This window comes from Phascolarctos cinereus, unplaced genomic scaffold (genome assembly GCF_003287225.1).
Source record: "Phascolarctos cinereus isolate Bilbo 61053 unplaced genomic scaffold, phaCin_HiC Scaffold_4;HRSCAF=312, whole genome shotgun sequence".
Taxonomy (NCBI): Eukaryota; Metazoa; Chordata; class Mammalia; order Diprotodontia; family Phascolarctidae; genus Phascolarctos; species Phascolarctos cinereus.
In genome coordinates, this window is record NW_027555847.1 from 45,651,285 (window position 1) to 45,671,321 (window position 20,037).

Here is a 20,037-nt window from a genome sequence, read left to right on the forward strand (position 1 = left end):
TTTTATTTCAGATTATCTAATTACAGTATTATTTTCAGAATGCTGTGTGCAACATGGCATTATGATTTAGTGTCATAACATCCTGATGGGAGGTTTTAAAGTCAATCAGATCATATTTGGAGCACTGCATATAGGGATTACAGTCATCAAAGATTTCTATCTGTGAATTGCAGGCTAAGCAATTGAAATGCATATACTTGCCAAGTCTTGCCAGCTCTGCCCTACTTTGGCCTTGAATTAATATGCTATCATAATTACTGTTGGAATGCCCCCCAGGGTAACTCAATAAAAGTTTACAAGGATGTCTTATAGACTTTTCCTAAAGTGTAGGCTCTATGCATTTATCTACCTGAAGACCACTAGCCATCTTTATCTTATACTTATACTTTTATAAAAGACCTTTGGACAATGCCAGGAAAACATAGTAGGTGTTTAATAGTTACTTGTTGGTTGACTAATACCAAAGGAAAGAAAAAAATTGAGTAGAAACACCTTAGATGATTTGGTAGATAAGTGCTAGGAAAGTACTTTAAGGCATCTATCGCCATATCCTGCATGAGATCTTTCTTGATTCCTCCTCCTCCATCTGTTAGTGCTTCCCAAAGAGTATTTTATATTTACTTTGCATATTCACATTTACTTATTAGTGTATATGTCCTTCTCTGGCCCTACCCCAGTGACATGTAAACTCTTTGAGGACAAAATTTGTTCTTTTTTTTTTTTTTTTTGCAATTATATCCCAAGCACCCAGTTCAATGCCTAGCAGTTAGTTGGACTTTGATTTAATGGAATGGAATAGAATCAAGTTAAATAACTTGTCCTGTGGCACACTATTAGTAAATGCCAAATGATTTGAACCCCTTACTCCAAGCTCCACATTCTATCTACTATGCAGCGATGTTTTGCACATGGTAGAGGCTTTACAAATGTCTGCTGCTAAATCTTTCACATTTTGAATTTTCTTCCATCATTTTTCTTCTCAATATAATCCAGAACTTTCATAAAGCCAGAAGGGTGATGCCAAAAATAAGGTCTAAACAGGAAGTACCCTTGCACCTAGCATGGAGCTGTGAATACAATATGTCCTTAAAATATATTCCTGGAATTTAACAGGCGAAAGAAAATTAATCCAAATTTGCCAGTACGGAGAGATCCCTGAGTTAATTCCACACAGAAAAAAAAAATAACAAAAACAAACAAAAAAAGGACTTAATTGGATAATTACTTGAGGCATCTAACTAATGTGGAATCCATTCTAGTCCCAAGGCATTACCCTGACTCCTTAATTAGTAGAATTGTTTGCCCATTCCTCTGGTAATTCACCAGATATTTATTCAGTTTTCCACATTTGGCCTACCATTTGCATGGGAAGCTTGGATTTTTAGCAATATTACTGTTTTTTTAAAAATTATTATTAGGAACAGAATTCACTTCACAATTAAGTAGCTAGTTTGATTGGAACTCAATGGAGAATGGTGGTGGAGGAGGATGTCAACCAAATTATTGAATGTATGTTATCTGTTAAAAAATATATATATGTAAAATTCTTCTAATAGAGATTCATTCCTTTGAATCCAGAGGCCTTTCAGGTCTTTACAATGTCATTGTCATTTTTAGTAAATAGCAGCAGCAGATGCTATTAAAAATTACATTTATAGAGTGCTTTATTTTTTAGATCATATTTTACATACTTTGTCTTATTTGATTTTCACAAAAAATCCTGTGAAGTAATTATCAAAGGTGTCAATATACCCATTTTACAGCTGAGGAAAATGAGGTTTAGGGTGGTGGTGTGATTTACTCCAAGTCACATAGTTAGTAGGTATAAGATCTGGGATTTGTCCTAGGTCTTCTGAAACCAAATTCAGCAGTACAGTTACACAACATTTCCACTTAGCTTTAACATTTTCATAGTTCTTTTGAATAACAGAAATCTCTTTGAACTGGCTTTGGATGTGAGTTCAAATCCGGCCTCAGACACTTGACACTTACTAGCTGTGTGACCCTAGGTAAGTCATTTAACCCCTGATTGCCAGGCAAAGAGAAAAAAAAATCTCTCTGAGATTGGTGTTCCATTAAACTGCTATCAGATAACCCATTAGCAGAGAATAGAATACATGCAAGACTATTGGAGCCTAAAATTACATTGACTTTTTAGAATAACATATATATATGTTATATATATATATATATATATACATATATATATATATATATATCTCATACTATATATATGTGTATATATATATATATTAGTATATATGTACCTATATACTATAACATTATATATAGTACACTACATATATTATAGTATATATGTATATTATACACACACATTTTATGTTACAGATATTATAGTACATATATTATGTATGCATGTACCTAAATACTATAACACATGTAGTATACTATAAATATATATAGTGTGTACATAGCATACTATATGTATTATATACACTACATATAGTATATAAGTACATGTATATGATTATATGTGATAGTATATGCAAAGAACTTAAAGTACTATTTGTGTTAGCTATAATCATTAACATGATCATTATCTATACTTATAAATAGTAATGTGTGTATTTATAGAGCTTAAAGGGATCATCTTGCCCAAACTCCTCTTGTTATAATTCCTTCTGTCTTTTAACTATGGCTGTACACACATACAAATGCAGGTATGGCTATAAATACTGATGAATAATATAGATATATTTTAAAACAACAAACATAAAGAATAGAGAACAGGCTATAAAAGTATCTCTATTTCCTCTGATCTAGGGGGAAAAAAACTCAACCAAATCCCTGCCAAACTGACTTTGTCTGGCAGTGGTGGGAGAGTGGGGGGAGGGAAGGGAAGCAGGGGAAACATAAGTCCAGCAACTGCAGGCATCCAAAAAAAGCTGAAGTGGGCATCCAAATCCATTAAGTGACTGGCACCTGCCTGGAAGAAGCAAGGTCTTCACAGCTGCCTGCTGCCTGCAAAAGCACATGTTCCAAGGAGGGTAAATCACCATCTGTTTCACAAATAACTCAGTTCTGCTGCTTCTCACTCCTAGCCTCACGATACACACCTGGACACACTGAATCACAAGAAAAGGAGGTCTGTAAGCCAGATGAGTTCCAGGGCTCCTGATTACAGGCTCCTTCTTGCTCCTCCACTGACATTTGATTTTATGAGCTAATGGAGTTACTCTCAGCCTTGGATAAGTTCCTCATCCTCCTAGGAAAACTTTTTTTCCTCTTAAGAATGTTTTTCATTTTATTTTTTCTCAATTACATGTAAAAACAATTTTTTTAATATAAATTTATTTCTTTTTAGTTTTCAATATTCACTTTCAAAAGTTTTTGAGTTCCAAATTTCTCACCCCTCCCCTACCCCAAGATGGCATGCATTCTGAATACTCCTTCCCCTCATCTGCCTTCTCTTCTATCTCTCCCCCCTCCCTTCTCTTATCACCTTCCCCTTCTATTTTCCTGTAGAGCAGGATAGACTTCTGTACCCCATTTCCTGAATTTCTTATTTCCCAGTTGCATGTGAAAACATTTTTTTTTAAAACATGTGTTTTTAAAACTTTCAGTTCCAAGTTTTCTCCCTTTCTCCCTCCCCAACCACCCTCATTGAAAAGGCAAGCAACTCAATATAGGTTGTACATGTGCAGTTACACAAAACACTTCCTTAGTAGACATGTTGTGAAAAACTAATTCTATTTCCCTTGATTCTATCCTGCCCTCCCATTTATTCTATTCTTTCTTTTGACCCTGTCCCTCCTCAGAAGCATTTGCTTCTGATTACCCTCTTTCCCAATCTGCCCTCCTCTCTGTCACCCCCCTGCTCTCTTGTCCCCTTCTCCCCCTGTTTTCCTGTAGGGTAAGACAGATTTCCATACCCAATTGAATGTGTATGTTATTCTCTCCTTAAGCCAAATCCTATGAGAATAAGATTCCCTCATTCCCTCTCACCTTCCCCTGTTTCCCCTCCACTATGAGAGATTTTTCTTTTCTGTTTTTTTTGTGAGATAATTTACCCCATTCTACCTCTCCCTTTCTTCTCCGAGTATCATCCTCTCTCATCCCTTAATTTTATTCTCCAGATATGACCCCTTAATCTTCAACTCACCCTGTGCCCTCTATCTATCTATATATACCTACACACAATTTTTTCCCTTCAACTACCCTAATACTGACAAAGGCCTCATGAGTTATAAATATCATCTTTCCATGCAGGAATGTAAACAGTTCAATCTTCATAAGTTTCTTATGATTTCTCTTTCCTGTTTATCTCTTCATGTTCCACTGGAGTCCTGTATTTGAAAGTCAAATTTTCTGTTTAGCTCTGGTCTTTTCATCAGGAATGCTTGAAAGTCCTCTATTTCACTGAATGACCATTTTTCCCCCTGAAGGCTTATACTCAGTTTTGCTGGGTAGGTGATTCTTGGTTGTAATCCAATCTCCGTTGCCCTCCGGAATATTATATTCCATGCCCTGCGGTCCTTTAATGTAGAAGCTGCTAAATCTTGTGTTATCTTGATTGTGTTTCCACAGTACTTGAATTGTTTCCTTCTGGCAGCTTGCAATATTTTCTCCTTGACCTGGGAACTCTGGAATTTGGCTACAATATTCCTAGGAGTTTTCCTTTGGGGGATCTCTTTCAGGAGGAGATCTGTGGATTCTTTCAATTTCTATTTTGCCCTCTGGTTCTAAAATATCAGGGCAGTTTTCCTTGATAAGTTCTTGAAAGATGATGTCTAGGCTCTTTTTTTGATCATGGCTTTCAGATAGTCCAATAATTTTTAAATTCTCTCTCCTGGATCTATTTTCCAGGTCAGTTGTTTTTCCAATGAGATATTTCACATTGTTTTCTAATTTTTCATTCTTTTGAATTTGTTTTGCAGTGTCTTGATTTCTAATAAAGTCACTGTCTTCCAATTGCTCTATTCTAATTTTTAAGGAAGTATTTTCTTCAGTAATCTTTTGGACTTCATTTTTCATTTGGCCAATTTTGCTTTTTAGGGCATTTTTCTCCTCATGGGCTTTTTGGACCTCTTTTGCCATTTGGGTTAGGCTGTTTTTTAAGGTGTTATTTTCTTCAGTATTTTTTTGGGTCTCCTTTAGCAAGCTGTTGACTTGTTTTTCATGATTTTCTTGCATCACTCTCACTTCTCTTCCCAGTTTTTCCTCTGCTTTCCTTACTTGCTTCTCAAAATCCCTTTTGAGCTCTTCCAAGGCCTGGGACTGATTCATATTTTTCTTGGAGGCTTTGGATGTAGGAGCTTTGATTTTGTTGTCTTCTTCTGGTTGTATGTTTTGATCTTCCTTTTCACCAAAGTAAGCTAATATAGTCTGAGTCTTTTTGAGCTGCTTGCTCATGATCCCAGCCAATTACTTGAGTTTTAAACTCCTTGTTAAGGTAAGAGTCTGCTTCCAATGTGGAGAGTGTAGTGTCCCAAGCTTCAGGGGTTTGTGTAGCTGTTTTCAGAGATACTTGTAGGGACCTGTAAATTTTCAGTTCTTCCAAGGTGCTATGATAAGGGGCGATGTGTTTACTCCTTTCCTGCCCTGTGACCACAAGTATTCCTTTCTGTCCTGTAACTGTGAGGAGGGGTTCCTTTCCACAGCCACTACAAGCTCCACCAGGCCAGCGTTCCTCCTCACCCCAGCACCGCCACCCGGAACTGTGACCCAGATCCACACACGGGCAAAGCAAGAGATTCCTGCCTCAGCACTGGCAAAGAGAGCCCTGTGATCCCGCTCTGATCAGCCACTGGATTCCCCCTCAGTCTGTGGGCCAGAAGCTTGGGAAGCAACTGCCCCCCCCCCAGGGCCAGACTCTTGGGGAATAGAGCTGAGACCCTGCCTTCCTCTCTGACCACCGACAGAAACAGACTTTTCCCACTGACCTTCTAAGTTGTCTTTGGCATTGGTGGATTGAGGAGTCTGGAAACCTCCACAGCTGCCCGCGATTCAGTCCTCTGAGGCCTGCTCCAGGTTTTCTGTGGCCTGCGCACCCACGCTGTGCTGCGCTGCTCCCCGCCCAGCGCAATACACCTTTCTGATCAATCATCCAGGTTGTCTTGGGCTGGAAATTTGTTTCACTCTGTCTTTTTGTGGGTTCTGCTGATTCAGAATTTGTTTAGAGCCATCTTTAATGAGTATTTGGAGAGGTTTGGGGGAGAGCTCAAGCAAGTCACAGCTTTCACTCCTCCATCTTGGCTCCGCCCCCAAAAACAATTTTTTAACATTCAATTTTTATAATTTTTGAGTTCCAAATTTCTTCCCTCGTTCCCTCCTCTACCCCCTCCTTGATAAAGCATGCATTTAGCACTTTGATATAGACTATACATGTGCAGTCATGTAAAACATATTTTCATATTAGCCATGTTGCAAAAAAAGAACACAAACAAAAATAAAGAAAATAAAACATTGTTTCATTTACATTCAGATTCCATCATTTCTTTCTCTGGAGGTGAATAGCGTTTTTTATCATAAATCCATTGGAACTGTCTTGGATCATTGTATTACTGAGAATAGCTAAGTCATTAACAGTTGATCATTGCACGATATTGTTTGTATGATTTATTTTTTTGACCCATTTATCCTTTAGGATTAGACTAGTTTCCAATTAATATTTAGTCTATGTCTCCATAGACCTTTCTTGAATGTAATTTTTATTACATTATGATGTGGAAAGGGTGCATTTAATATTCATGCTTTTCTGCATTTGATTGTGATGTTTTTCATGTCCTAATACATGATCAATTTCTTTTTGTGAAAGTGCCATGTACAGCTGAGAAAAAGGAATATTCCCTTCTATCCCCATTCATTGTTTTTCCAGATATCTATCATATCTAACTTTTCTAAAATTCTATTCATCTCCTTCTTTCTTATTGATTTTTCTCTTTCATTTATCTAGTTCTGAGAGGAGAAAGTTGAGGTGCCACAACTAGTATAATTTTGCTATTTCTTGTTATAACTCATTTAACTTTCCCTTTAAGATTTGGATACTATCCCATTTGTTCAGTATTGATATTACTTCATTGTCTATGCCATCTTTCAGCAAAATTTAGTTTCCCTGCTTATCTCTTAATTAGATCTATTTTTGCTTTTGCTTTGTCTAAGATCATGATTACTACCCCTGGCTTTTTCTTCAGCAAAAGCATAATCGATTCTGCTCCAGCCCCTTATTTTTACTCTGTGTGTGTCTCTGTGTTTCAAGTCTATTTCTTGAAAACAACATATTTCCAGATTATGGTTTTTAACCTAGTCTTCTATCTACTTCTGTTTTACAGGTGAATTCATCCCATTTATACTTACAGTTATGATTATTGTGTATTTCCCTCCATCATGTTTTCCCCATTTATCTTTCTCTCTTTTTCTCTTTTCACTCTGTCTTTCCTCAAAAGTCTGTTTTGTTTTCAACCACTTCTTCATTTATCAGCCCTCTCTTCTATCAGTCCCCCTCTCTCATCCCCTTCCTTTCCTACTTTCTTGTAGGGTAAGATAGATTTTTATGCCCAATTGAATGGTACATTATTCCTTCTTTGAGTCAATTTCAGTGAAAGTAAAATCCAAGCATTGCTCACCACAGTAAGAGTTTTTCTTTTTGCATCTTTTTTTATGAGATAGTTTCCCCCATCCTTCCTCTCCCTTACCCCTTCTTCCAGTTCATCCCTCTTTCTCATTCTTTAATTTTATTTTTTTAAAGTCATCCAATCATAGTTAGCTTACATGCATGCCCTCTGCCTATGTACATTCCCTCTAATTGCCCTAAAAAATGATAAAATTCTTAGGAGTTAGAAATACCATCTATCCACATAGGAATGTAAGCAATTTGACCTTACTGAATCCCTTATCATTTGTCTTTCATGTTTACCTTTTTATGTTTTCTTGAGTCCTGTACTTGAAAATTATTTGAAAATTTGATTTTTGAAATCAAATTTTCTATTCAGCTCTGGTCTTTTCATTAGGAACACATTGAATTCCTCTATTTCATTATATATGGAATTTTCTCCCTGCAGGATTATACTCAGTTTTCCTGAGTAGGTTATTCTTGGTTGGAATCCTAGCTCCTTTGCCCTGTGGAACATCATATGTTAAGCCTTCTGATCTTTCAAGGTAGAAGGTGTGAAATCATGTGTCAGCTTGCCTTTAGCTCCATATTTGAATTGTTTCCTTTTGGCTGCTTGCAATATTTTCTCCATGACCTGGGAGCTCTGGAACTTTGCTATAATCAAGAGAAATTTTATTTTTGAATCTCTTTCAGAAGGTGAGCAATGGATTCATTCAATTTCTATTTTACCCTCTGCTTCTAGTATATCAGGGCAGTATTCGTGATAATGTCGTGAATGTTTTTTTGTCTAGGCTCTTTATTTTTTATCATTGCTTTCAAATGGTCCAACAATTCTCTCTTTGATCTATTTTCCAGGTCAGTTATTTTACCATGAGATAGTTCACATTTTCTTCTATTTTTTTTCCATTCTTTCGATTTTGTTGTTTTACTCTCTCTCAATGTTTCCTAGAGTTCCAATTTTTAAGCCATTATTTTCTTCAGTGAGCTTTTGTACCTCTTTTTTCATTTGATTGATTCTACTTTTTGAGGAATTCTTTTCTTCAATGTATTTTTTGTATCTTTTTCCATTTGTCCAGTTCTGCTTTTTTCAAAGGAATTTTTTTTTTTTACCTCTTTAATATTTGACCAATTATTTTTTTTAAGGTGTTACTTTCTTTGGGGTTTTCTTTTTTTGTGTGTGTGCCTCTTTTACCAAGCTGTTGACTTGCCATAATTTTCTTGCATCACTCACATTTCTCTTCCCAATTTTTCCTTTACTTCTCTCATTTGATTTTAAAAGTCCTTTCTTGAGCTCTTCCAGAAATTAGTTTTTAGCTTTCATCTAATTCACATTTTTCTTTGAGGCTTGCATGTAGATGATTTGATTTTGTGAACATCTTGATCTTCTCTGCCTCAATAGTAAGGTTCTATATTTGGGTTCTTTTTTGTTGTTTGTTCATTTTTCCAGCCTTTTACTTGACTTTTAACTTTATGGTAAAGTGGACTTTGCTTCTGGGGTGAAAAGGACGCTTTCTCAAGCTTCACATTTTTTGTGTTGCATTTTCAGAATTCTTCTGGGGGTCTGAATGTTTTCAATTCTTACAAGGTGGCATGTTCCAAAGAGAGGTGTGCTCATTGTTCTCCTGGCCTGTGTTCTGGCCTATGAGCCTAAAGAAGCACTTTTCTAGATCAGAGCCCCTCCTCCCCTGTGGCTAGGAGGGCTCTCACTCCTCTGGCCCTATAAATTCAGCTCAGGCCCGGTTAAAAGTGATACTGTTCCTCTTCACCCTGGACTTGAGACAAGAGCACTTGCTTTCCCATGAACAACCACAAGCATTCCTCTTCACCCTGGAATTCTGACCAGGGATCCTGTTCACTTGTAGCCACAGGCCCCAGTGTTCCTTATATCCCAGGAACAACAACCAGAGCTGTGTATAGATAATGCAACAGGGTCCTACTCCCAGTGGCAGCAAAGGGTCACTTGTAATCTCCTTCTGGCCACTAGTCTGATCCCTTTACTCTCTGTGTGCTATCTAAGCTGCTTTCTTCAAGACAAGGCTTGTGCTGCCTGCACTGTGTGCCCAGTGAGACAGAACTTTCCTGACAACCTCCTAAGTTGTATTGGGCTGGAAAAATTGTTTCACCCTGACCTTTTGTTGGTTCTGTTGCTCTAGAATTCAACTTGAGGTATTATTTTAAAGATTCTTTGAGAGGAATTTGGAAGAGTTCAAGTATGTTCCTAATATTCCACTATACTGGCTCCTCCAAGAAAAACTCTGCCTTCAGAGGTTGTACAGGCTTTTAGGAGATCTCTGGGGAAAGGTTCCTGGAGTAGTAAGCCAAATTCTTTCTGACATCTTGGTCATTCCAGGCTGTTTTCAGCAGATGATGTTCATATCCTCATTACCTAGCACAGTGCCTAGCCCTTAGTAGGTACTCAATAAATGTTATTGAATTGAAATGGGGACGTGAAGTAGAATCTGGCAGACTAGAATTAGGTTTATGGATCTAGAGTGGAAGGAACCATAGGTGACACCCCACATTTGACAGATGGATAAACTGAGGCTCAGAGGGAATGTGGTCAAGGCCACATAGGTAGCAAGTGCTATAAACAGGATTCCTAATGCAGAAGGTAGGGGGGACTGTGGATAATTCAGGACTTGGAATCAGGGAGATCTGAGTGTGTATCCTGCCTCATGCACTTACAATCTATGTGACCCTTGGAAAATCACTTAATCTCTTTAAACCTCAATTTCCTCAGCTGTAAAATGGAGATAGTAATATCTCCTACCTCCCAGGGTTGTCATGAGGATCCAATCAGTTAACATGTGAAGTGATTTGCAAAGTTTAAAATCCTTCCATAAGTGAGCTAGCCATGAATTATTATTTTTAATATATTATTTTGATTAATATTATAGATTACTCTTCTTTTCTTTGTGCCACTTCTGGCATACTCTCATTTGGTAGTTGGCTCTTCATAGGAATTCTGGGTCTTAATGAAATCTTGCTTGAACGGGAATGGGGGTTTATAAAGGACCTCACAGATCATCTAGTACAGTTTTCCCCTTTGCAGATGAGAAAACAAAGGGCAAAACAGGACATGTGACTTGGCCAAAACACTCACAAGCACCAAGCAGCAGAGCCGAAATTTCAACCCCAGTTCCTGGCCTCGAAGCCAGGGCTCCTTCCACTAGAACTGAGGGGACCCCACGAGTTAGGTTATTCTGCTCCGCTTTTAGTGACCCCTTGAACAGAGACACCATGGTGTCGATTATGGTAGAGGTACCATAATCATGACGATGATGAAGATCGTATCAAAACTGCATTAAGGGGTCCCAAAGAAAGCCAAGCAAAACTTCACATTCAGGGATGCAAATGCTATGAAACTTCACCAGACTTCGATGACGCGATTGTAAAATTCTGGATTCTTTGGTTCCCCAGCTCAAGAAGGGCTTGCCAACATGAAGCCAATACAAACTGAGCAGAGAAAGTTTTTAACACATCTCTTGGTATGGCACCCATCCTATTGACCATCTGTCCTTTTTCCTTCTGTTGCCAAGAACCCAGAAATCATCTTTTGGAGCAATTGGACTCTGCCCTTTTCCATAGCAATCTTCTGCACCAGCAGGAAACATCTGGTCAGACAGAAATGAGGGCATAAACTCGGTTGAAAGGCTCTTGTATTAAAGAAAGTGGGCATGAAAGCAATAGTGGGGCAAATCTGGGAGCTGACTTAGAACGTTTTGTTAGAGTGACCTTAAGTCAGTGATGAATTGATGGTTTCCATTGAGTTCAGCATGATAAGTGTACGTGCAGCAGTGGGAAAATACTGGAAACTGATGCCTCAGCAGAAGGATAAGATATTGTCACCATATAGGATGATCTCATGCAAGGAGTGATTGACTTGACATCAGAAGACCTGGTTTGAATCCTGGCTGTGCTAGGTACTAGCTGTGTGACCATGGGCAAGTCATTTAACTTCTCTGGGACTTGGTTTCCTCATCTGTAAAATGAAGGGAGTAGGCTAAATTATTGAACTTACAGCTAGAAAGGAGAGCAGAGGACAATTGGTGCAATCCCCTCATTATATAGATAACAAAACGGTGTCCCAGGGACATTAGGTTATTTTTCAAGATCACACAGGCAGAATTCAAAGATCTTCTGGCTCAGGTAAGCACATAGTGAGTCAATAAGCATTTTTAAGCACTTAGTATATGCCAGGCATTATTTTGAGGCTACAAAGAAAGGCAAAGACAGGGCCCCTGATCTCAAGAAGCTGTCATTTTAATAGGTCAGTTGTTAAGTTTAAGTCAGTTACCACCACCACCACTACTACCTCCTCCTCCTCCTCATCTTCCTCCTCCCCCTCCTACTACTACCAGTACTAGTAGTACTGCTACCACTACCACCACCAGCACTACCCCCTACCCTTATTTCTACTCCTACTCCTACTCCTACCTCCTACCTACCTACCTAGCCTTTATATAGTACCTATTATATACCAGGTACTGTACTAAGTGCTTTACAATTATTATCTCATTTGATTTTCACAGCAACTCTAGAAGGTAGGTATTATCTTTATTTGACAATTGAAACTGATTCAAATAAAGGTTAAGGGATTTGGCCAAGGTAGTAGCTAGTAACTGTTTGAGGTCCGTTTGGACACAGACCTCTCTGACTCTAGAGCCAGTGTTATAGCCACTGAGCAACTTAGCTGCCTCTAATAAGCATTCGTTAAGCATCTATTGCGTGGCAGTCATTGTGCTAAGCACTACTATTACAAAGAAAGGCAAAAAAGCTTCCTTTCCCCTCAAGAAGCTAAGAATCTAATGAGGGAGATAACATCCAACCAACTTTATACATACAAGACCAGAAAGGCTTTTTCTAGAAGGTAGATTTGAGCTGAGCCTTGAAGGAAGCAAGGGAAACCAGGTGGCAGAAGTAAGGAGGAAGAGCATTCCAGGCACACAAGACAGTTAGCAAAAAGGCCCATGGGGTCAGGGACCAGCAAGAAGGCTAATGAGGTGGGATCATTGAGTATGTGGACCAGAGTAAAGTATAAGAAGACTGGAAAAGTAGGAAGAGGCTGGGCTGTGAGGGGCTTTGAAAGTAAATGTCTTTCCTCCACTGAAAACACTACACCCTATAATCTCTAGTATGGTTCCCAGCCCTAAATCCATGAAATCATAGAATTTTCAAGTTTGAAATGACTTTAGAGACCATCTTATCCAAATTTCTCTTGTAACAAGCCTTGCCCACTCTGCCTTGGCTATAGGTTTATCAACAGATAGTCTGAACATGCATATAGACATGGATGGATAGATAGATTGATAGGTAAATAGATAGATAGTAAACTCATCATATGAGTCAAGAATAAGAACAGTCTATGAAACTGTTTCTGTCCTCTCTGAGAAGGAGGGAGGGGGGAACCTCAGTGACATTTCTGCAAAGATGTGGATTGAGCGTTATGAGCAATAATTGTGTTCACATAATAGCAAATGTTCAAAATCTGTAGGGGAAAGCAGAATAGAACAGGATTGTTTACCAGTTATAATGAAAGATGCAGAGAGGCAGTGAGAAAAGAAAAGCTTGAGACGAAGCAGCTTAAAATACTAGAAAGATTCAGGAGACACTGGGCGCAGAAGGACACTGAATATGGAGTAAGAAGATATGGGATCAAATCCCATGTCTGCCTCTTACTACCTGCATGACCTTGGATGACAAGTGATATGATGACATCAACAATAACAACTACTATTTATTTAACCCTTTAAGGTTTGCACAGGGTTTTACAAATATTCTCTCCTTTTATCTCTCTGTTTCCTTATCTGTAAGATGCTAGGGCTAGCTTAGATGACCTCTCAGGTCCCTTACAGCTCTAAGTCCTTGGGTCCTACTTCTACTCAGGTCATAGGATTTAGAGTGAGTGGAACCACAGAGATCATCTAGACTAGGTTTTCATTTTGAAATTAGAAAAACAGACTGTTAAGTGATTTGTCCAAGGTCACATAGGGAATAAGTGGCAGAACTTGGATTTGAACCCTGGTCCTCTGGCTCCAAACCCATTCCTCTGTCTATGTTTTGTCATGGGGAAGAGGGAAGAATAGTTCTTTGTTAGTTGAGACAGAATTTGGGCAGATGGATAGAGATTATGGAAATTTAGGTTTGGGTGGAATTCAAGGAAGAATATTGTAATAATTCCTAATGCACTACTCTCATCATATCTCTCCACTGATCAAAAACCTTCAATGACTCCCATTGCCTTCAAAACCAAGTCCAAATTTGCCAGTATAAAGTTTAAGACCATCCATTATCTGCTTGAATTTTACCTAACTTTATCTTGTGCTACTTCTGTTCACCTACTATACTTTCTATCTTACATGGGTTACTCACCATTTCCAAAATATACTGCGCTTTCCTTTACACATTCCCTCTATGAAGAGAAAGCTAGGGAAGTATTAGAGGTAGTTAAATAGAATACTGGATTGAACGCTGAATTAGAAGTCAGGAAGAAATGAGTTCAAATCCTGATTCAGACCTTACTGACTGTGAAGCCCAAGGACAACTTACTTTAATGTCTCAGCCTCAGTTTCCTCATCTGTAAAATGTGGATAATAATAGCGCCTGCCTCATAGGATTGTGGTAAGGATCAAAGAAGAGTATATAAAAAAAAGTATTTTGCAAACTTTAAGATGTTTTATAAATGGTCACTGTTATCATTACGCTCAGAATGCCTTTCTGACATCTCACCTGTCGAGAAAGTGTCAAGAAGTATCCATTCATCAAGGCATGACTGAAATGTCACCTTCTCCATGAAGTTTTCCAGCTAGTTCTCCTTCCTCTAAACTCTTGTAGCAGTCGCTTAGTACCTCTCATACACACTTATTTTCAATTATACATTAAAGTCAGCAGTGTGGTACATTGTGTCAAAGGCTGGCCTTGAAATCAGAAACACCTAGAGTCAAATTCTGAGCCTGACATATATTGGTGTTGAAACCATGGGCAAATCAATCAACTTCTCAGTGCCCTAGGCAACTCTTTAAGAATCTAAGTTAAAGAGGACTTTTCTGATCTGTGTAAATGGAAAGAATTTCAGCACTGGGAATTACAAATAAAGATGAAATCACAGATTGAGACTAGAAGGAAAGTTATTTATGTACATATCCCATCTCTCCTCCTAATTTGTAAGTCCCTTGTGTGTAGTAATTGTTTACCCTTATATATGTCTCAGGGCCTGGCTCAGAATCTTGTATATTGTAAACACTTAATGCATATTGATTGAACTGTTGAATTATGGCTCTCCAACAATGGGTTGGCTGCCTTATTAAAGAGTGAATGCCCCACCACTGGGAGTTTTCAGAAAGAGGCAGCAAATGTAGTGGAAAAATTACCGAACAAGAAGTCAAGAGACCTCTCCTATAATACTGGACCTATCTTGTGATAGTCACATGACCTGGGAATACTCAACCTTTATGAGTCTCAGTTTCATCATCTGTAACATGAGAGTAGTGATAATTGTTTTGCCTCGCATGCAGAATTATTTGTAAGATAAAAAGAAATAAGTTTGGAAGAACTCAGATAATTGTGAAGTACTCTACAAAAAGAGAGGCAATGATGCAGAGTGAGTAGAGACCTAGCCTTGAAGTCAAGAAGACTTGGGTTCAAATCCTGACCCTGATAGACATTTGTTATGTTTAGGAAGTAAGTTGACATCTCAGTACTCAGCAGCTCTCTAAGACTATAAGTTGCAAAGCAAGTCCCAACCTGCATTGGTAGAGAAGGTTTCCACATCCAAGTGTTTCCTATTTGGATGAAATCATCCAGTCTTTATCCCTATCCTACTATGCAAATAATAATAATAGTAAAACTAAAAATTTACTATCATTATCATGTCCCAAACCAAGTTCTTTTCCTTCAAAATCTGTTAAACCTTAAGACTTCACTTTAACTGTTGAAATAATATCACCCTTTGCCCCACCTTCCATATTCATAACTTTGAATTTATCTTTGACTGTTCTCTCTCACCTATAATATCTATGACTTAAAAGTTAAAATTTGATAATATCTTTCATTCTCCTTTGTATTCCCATCACCACCACCCTAGTTCAGGGATTCATTAACACTTCTTTGGACCATTTCAATGGTCTTTCAACAGGCCTTCTCCTCTTCCTTCTTCTCTATTTCATCCGTACTTCATCACCCTGCCAGTCTACTCTTCCTTATACATATATCTGATTATAACACTCAAAAATCTTCAGATTCTGCCTATGATCTATTGAGTAGAGTTTAAAAACCTTCTCTTGATTTTCAAGTCCTCCCTATCCCAATCTGGTGACAGTTTAATTAATACCTCTCCTTTCCATATAGTCTATACCTGCACACAGTAAGTACTTAATAAATGGTGTTTGGATTGAATTTGTTGTCTTCAACAACAATAGGAAATTCTTACATTTGTTGGAAGATTGGGATAGCTAACCACAAAGGCTCTTATCAGTTCTAAGATCCTTGAGCATCACTTCTAAAATCCTTGAGATTTCTGCCTGGCAATGCATCCCCTTTTTACCCTCACCACTTGGAATTCCTAGCTTCTTTCAAAGCTCAGCTGATCCTCCCAGCTACTAATAATTACCCATTAAAATTACTTTGCATGCTGCAAACATTTGAATATGTGTACATATGTGTTTATGTATTATAGGTATGTATAGAAATATATGTACATATGTATCTATATATGCATGTTTATTCACTTATTTGTTAATATATTTGCTTATTTATTCAGTCATTTACCTATTTATTTATTTGCTTTATTTATTTATTTGTGTTGTCTCTCCCACTAGAATGTAAACTCTTTGAAGGCAGAAACTCTTGGCATTTTTGTCTTTGTACTGTCAGCAAATAGCAAAGTGTCTGACCCACAGTGTGTAATAAATGCTTTCTTACTTGTTTGATTGAATGGTCCCTATTCCTGCTCCCTAGAATATTTGCTTTCTCTTGTTTCATTCCACGTAGTTTCCCCTTTTATCTTAATCATGAACTCCAGTGAGTGACTAAATCAAACTTGATAAAGAAACAGAAAACCTGACCACCAGCCTGTCTGGTCATTCTTTCTTGAGCCCTTCCTTGCAGGTACACAACACATTTTACTTTTTTTCTCAAGTCAACAAGCATCTGTTAAGAGCCTACTACATGCCAAGCACTGATTTAAGTGCTAGGAATACAAAAAAAGGGCAAAAACAGTCACTACCCTCAAGGAGCTCACAATCTAAATTGGGGTTAGGGAGACAACATATGAACGATTATTTATACACAAACAAGGTATAAATAGGATCACTTGCAGATAATCTTAAGGGGGAGATGCTAACATGATAGCTTTTTGTAGACAATGGGACTTTAGCTGGGTCTTGAAGGAAACTAGGAGGTAAAGGTGAGGAAGAAGAGAATTCCAGACATGGGACATAGGGAGTGAAAATTCATGGAGTCAGGAGATGGAATGTCTGGTGTGAGGAACTACTAAAAGGTCAATGGCTTTGGATCCTACAACACATGGAAGGGAGTAAGAAGCCTCGAAATGTAGGAAGGGGCCAAGTTAGGAGGGCTTTATGACAGAGGATTTTATAGTTGATCCTTTGAGTAATAGGGAGTTATTGGAGCTGAAACTAAACAGCAAAGGGTCATGGTCAGGCCTGTACTTTAGGAAGATCATCTTGACAGTTGAGTGGAAGACAGACTGGAATAGGGAGAGACTTGAAGCAGGCCTCAGGTGATTGCAATTTTGCAGCCATGGGATGATGAGGCTGTACACCAGGGTGGTGGTAGTATCTGAGAAGAGAAGGGGGCATATACAAGAAACATCATGAAAATGAAATTGATACAGGGCAGCTAGGTGGCACAGTGGATAAAGCACCAGCCCTAAAGTCAGGAGGACCTGAGTTCAAATCCGGTCTCAGACCAAACACTTGACATGTACTAGGTGTGTGATCTTGGGCAAGTCACTTAACCCCGATTGCCTCACCAAAAAAAAAAATGAAATTGATAGGATTTGGCAACATATTGGATATGAGGGATAAGAGAAAGGAATTGAGGATGACACCTAGGTTTTAAGCCTGGTGACTAGAAGGCTGGTGTTTCCATTTAGAGGGACAGGAACATTTAGAAGAAGGAAGAGTTGGGGGGGGTGAATAATGAGTTTATTTCTGGAAATACTGGTCTACATTGACATCCAATTTGAGATGTCCAATAGGCAGTTGGAGATGCATGAGCAGAGGTCAGGAAACATGTTAAGATCTGAGAATCAACTGCATAGAGGTAATTGAAGCTATGAGAGCTGCTGAGATCACCAATTGAAAGAGTAAAGAGAGAGAACAGAAGAGAGCTGAGGACAGACCTTGAAGGACATCCACAATGAGTGGGCACAGCCTGGATAAAGATCCCTCAAAGGAAACTAAGAAGGAACTTATGTTTTTTCATTTCTCTGATGAGCTTAGATTTTCATCCCAGAAGGGATGCCACCAGTAACCAAACTTTCCCATGAGGGAAATGGCAGATTCCTTGGGATGGCAACATAGTTACAATCCTCCCTATGGAGAAAATAAACAAGTCAAACATTCCACGGAAAATCAATGGGAGGTGCAAAAGATCCCAGATTGTTTATTTGTTTGCAGGTCTCTTCCTGAAATATTTTAGGGGAAGGCTGTCAATGAGCATGGAATTGCATTTTCTACTTCAGGACTTACTTTTCTAAAGTGCTTAACTGGTTCTCCTGCTGTTGTTTCTTCCAGAAATACCGGCCTTTAGAGTGATGTCAGTGGCACCAATCATCAGAGAGCAACATACATTATGGAGTAACAGACAATGTCTTTCCATTAAGTCCCGAAACAAACAGCACAAACACTGCAATTCTTCCTTTCTATCAGCACTATTAAACAGATGATTCATTGACTTATTATTAGCGGCCAGACTACATTTCTATCTTCAACTGTTATTCTCAGGGGAAAGGGAAAAAACAAACAAACAAACAAACTTCTTTCCACCTGTGCTCTGAAATGGTAACTTTAAGTGCGTTAAATGTAAGGTTTTCTACTGCACAGAAATAATGCATCCCCAGCAAAATCTGCTCCCAACACTATTTATTCCATGTAGCCAAAACTGTCCCACAAATTATTCAGGAGGTTCTTTCTATTTTGTACGTATGTTGGGAATCACCAAAGGCTCAGTAGAAAGGATATTTTGCAGTGACCCATAGGGTAAAAGTAGTGACCAAGAATAGAGAGCACCCAAAAATCACCCTAGTAAGGTAGAAAGGGGATGATTAAGGATGGGATATGGGTAGAACTCTTATGGAACCCAACCTGCAATCACTTTCTCTCACCATTCCCTCATCTTCAATCTAATTAATTTCTCAGTTGTTTTACCTTCTACAGAGCTGCTGCTGCAGCTACTGCTACTACTATTACTATTGTTACTACAATTACTATTACTACTACTCTACTCTGACTACTCTTCCTCCTCCTCCTACTATTCTGCTGCTATGACTACTAGTAGTAGTACTAGTACTACTAGTGATGCTGTGGCTGCTGCTGCTGCTGCTGCTACTACTACTACTACTACTACTACTAGTACTACCTAACATTGATATAGCAATTTTAGCTTAGCAAAGGGCCTCATATCTATTCAGAACATGCTATGAAGTCATACTAATGCATACCAAAACATTATAAAACACCTATGGCACGCCACTTTATTGGACATAGGATTATGGCTGATATAGATCTTAAATATCATCTGGTTTGATCCCTTCATTTTACAGACAAAGAACTGAGTGCCAGAGTTGTTGAATGACATACCCAGTGTTTGAGCTGAGAAGAAAACTTATTATGTCTCCTATCCTATCTCAGGTAAAAATTAATCTGTATTCTATTAAATTATTTTATTCTTGCTTATGGGGGAGAGGGCATTTCTGAGTCTAAAGATTCTTTCCCTGAATTCTAAAATCACTTGTGGCTACAAAATACATGAATTGGTAGATGGGTCACTGAATAACAAGATCATAAAATTTCATAGTTAGAAAAGACCTTCAGAGACCATCTGGTCCTATCTATTATCACAAAAGAAACCCCACTATAACCTATCCCATAAGTGGTTAGTCAGTTTTTACTTGAAGACTTCCAAGGAGGTCCAATGAGTAGTCTCTTCATATACATTAAGTATTCTAAGTATTAAGAAAAGTTTCCCCCCACCAATATCAAGCCTAGACATGCTTCTTTGCAATTTGCACTCATTTCTGTCTCCTTAAGCAAAACAAATATCTACATGATAGCCTTCAAAGACTGAACAAAGGCATCATGACTTCCTTCCCCTTACACCAAGTCTTTTCTTCTTCTTCAGGGTATCATCCCTAGATCATTCAACTAATCATCATAGAACATCTTAAGTGTCTTCACTATCTTGATTTCTCTCCTCTAGATGTTCTAGAGCTAAGCAATGTC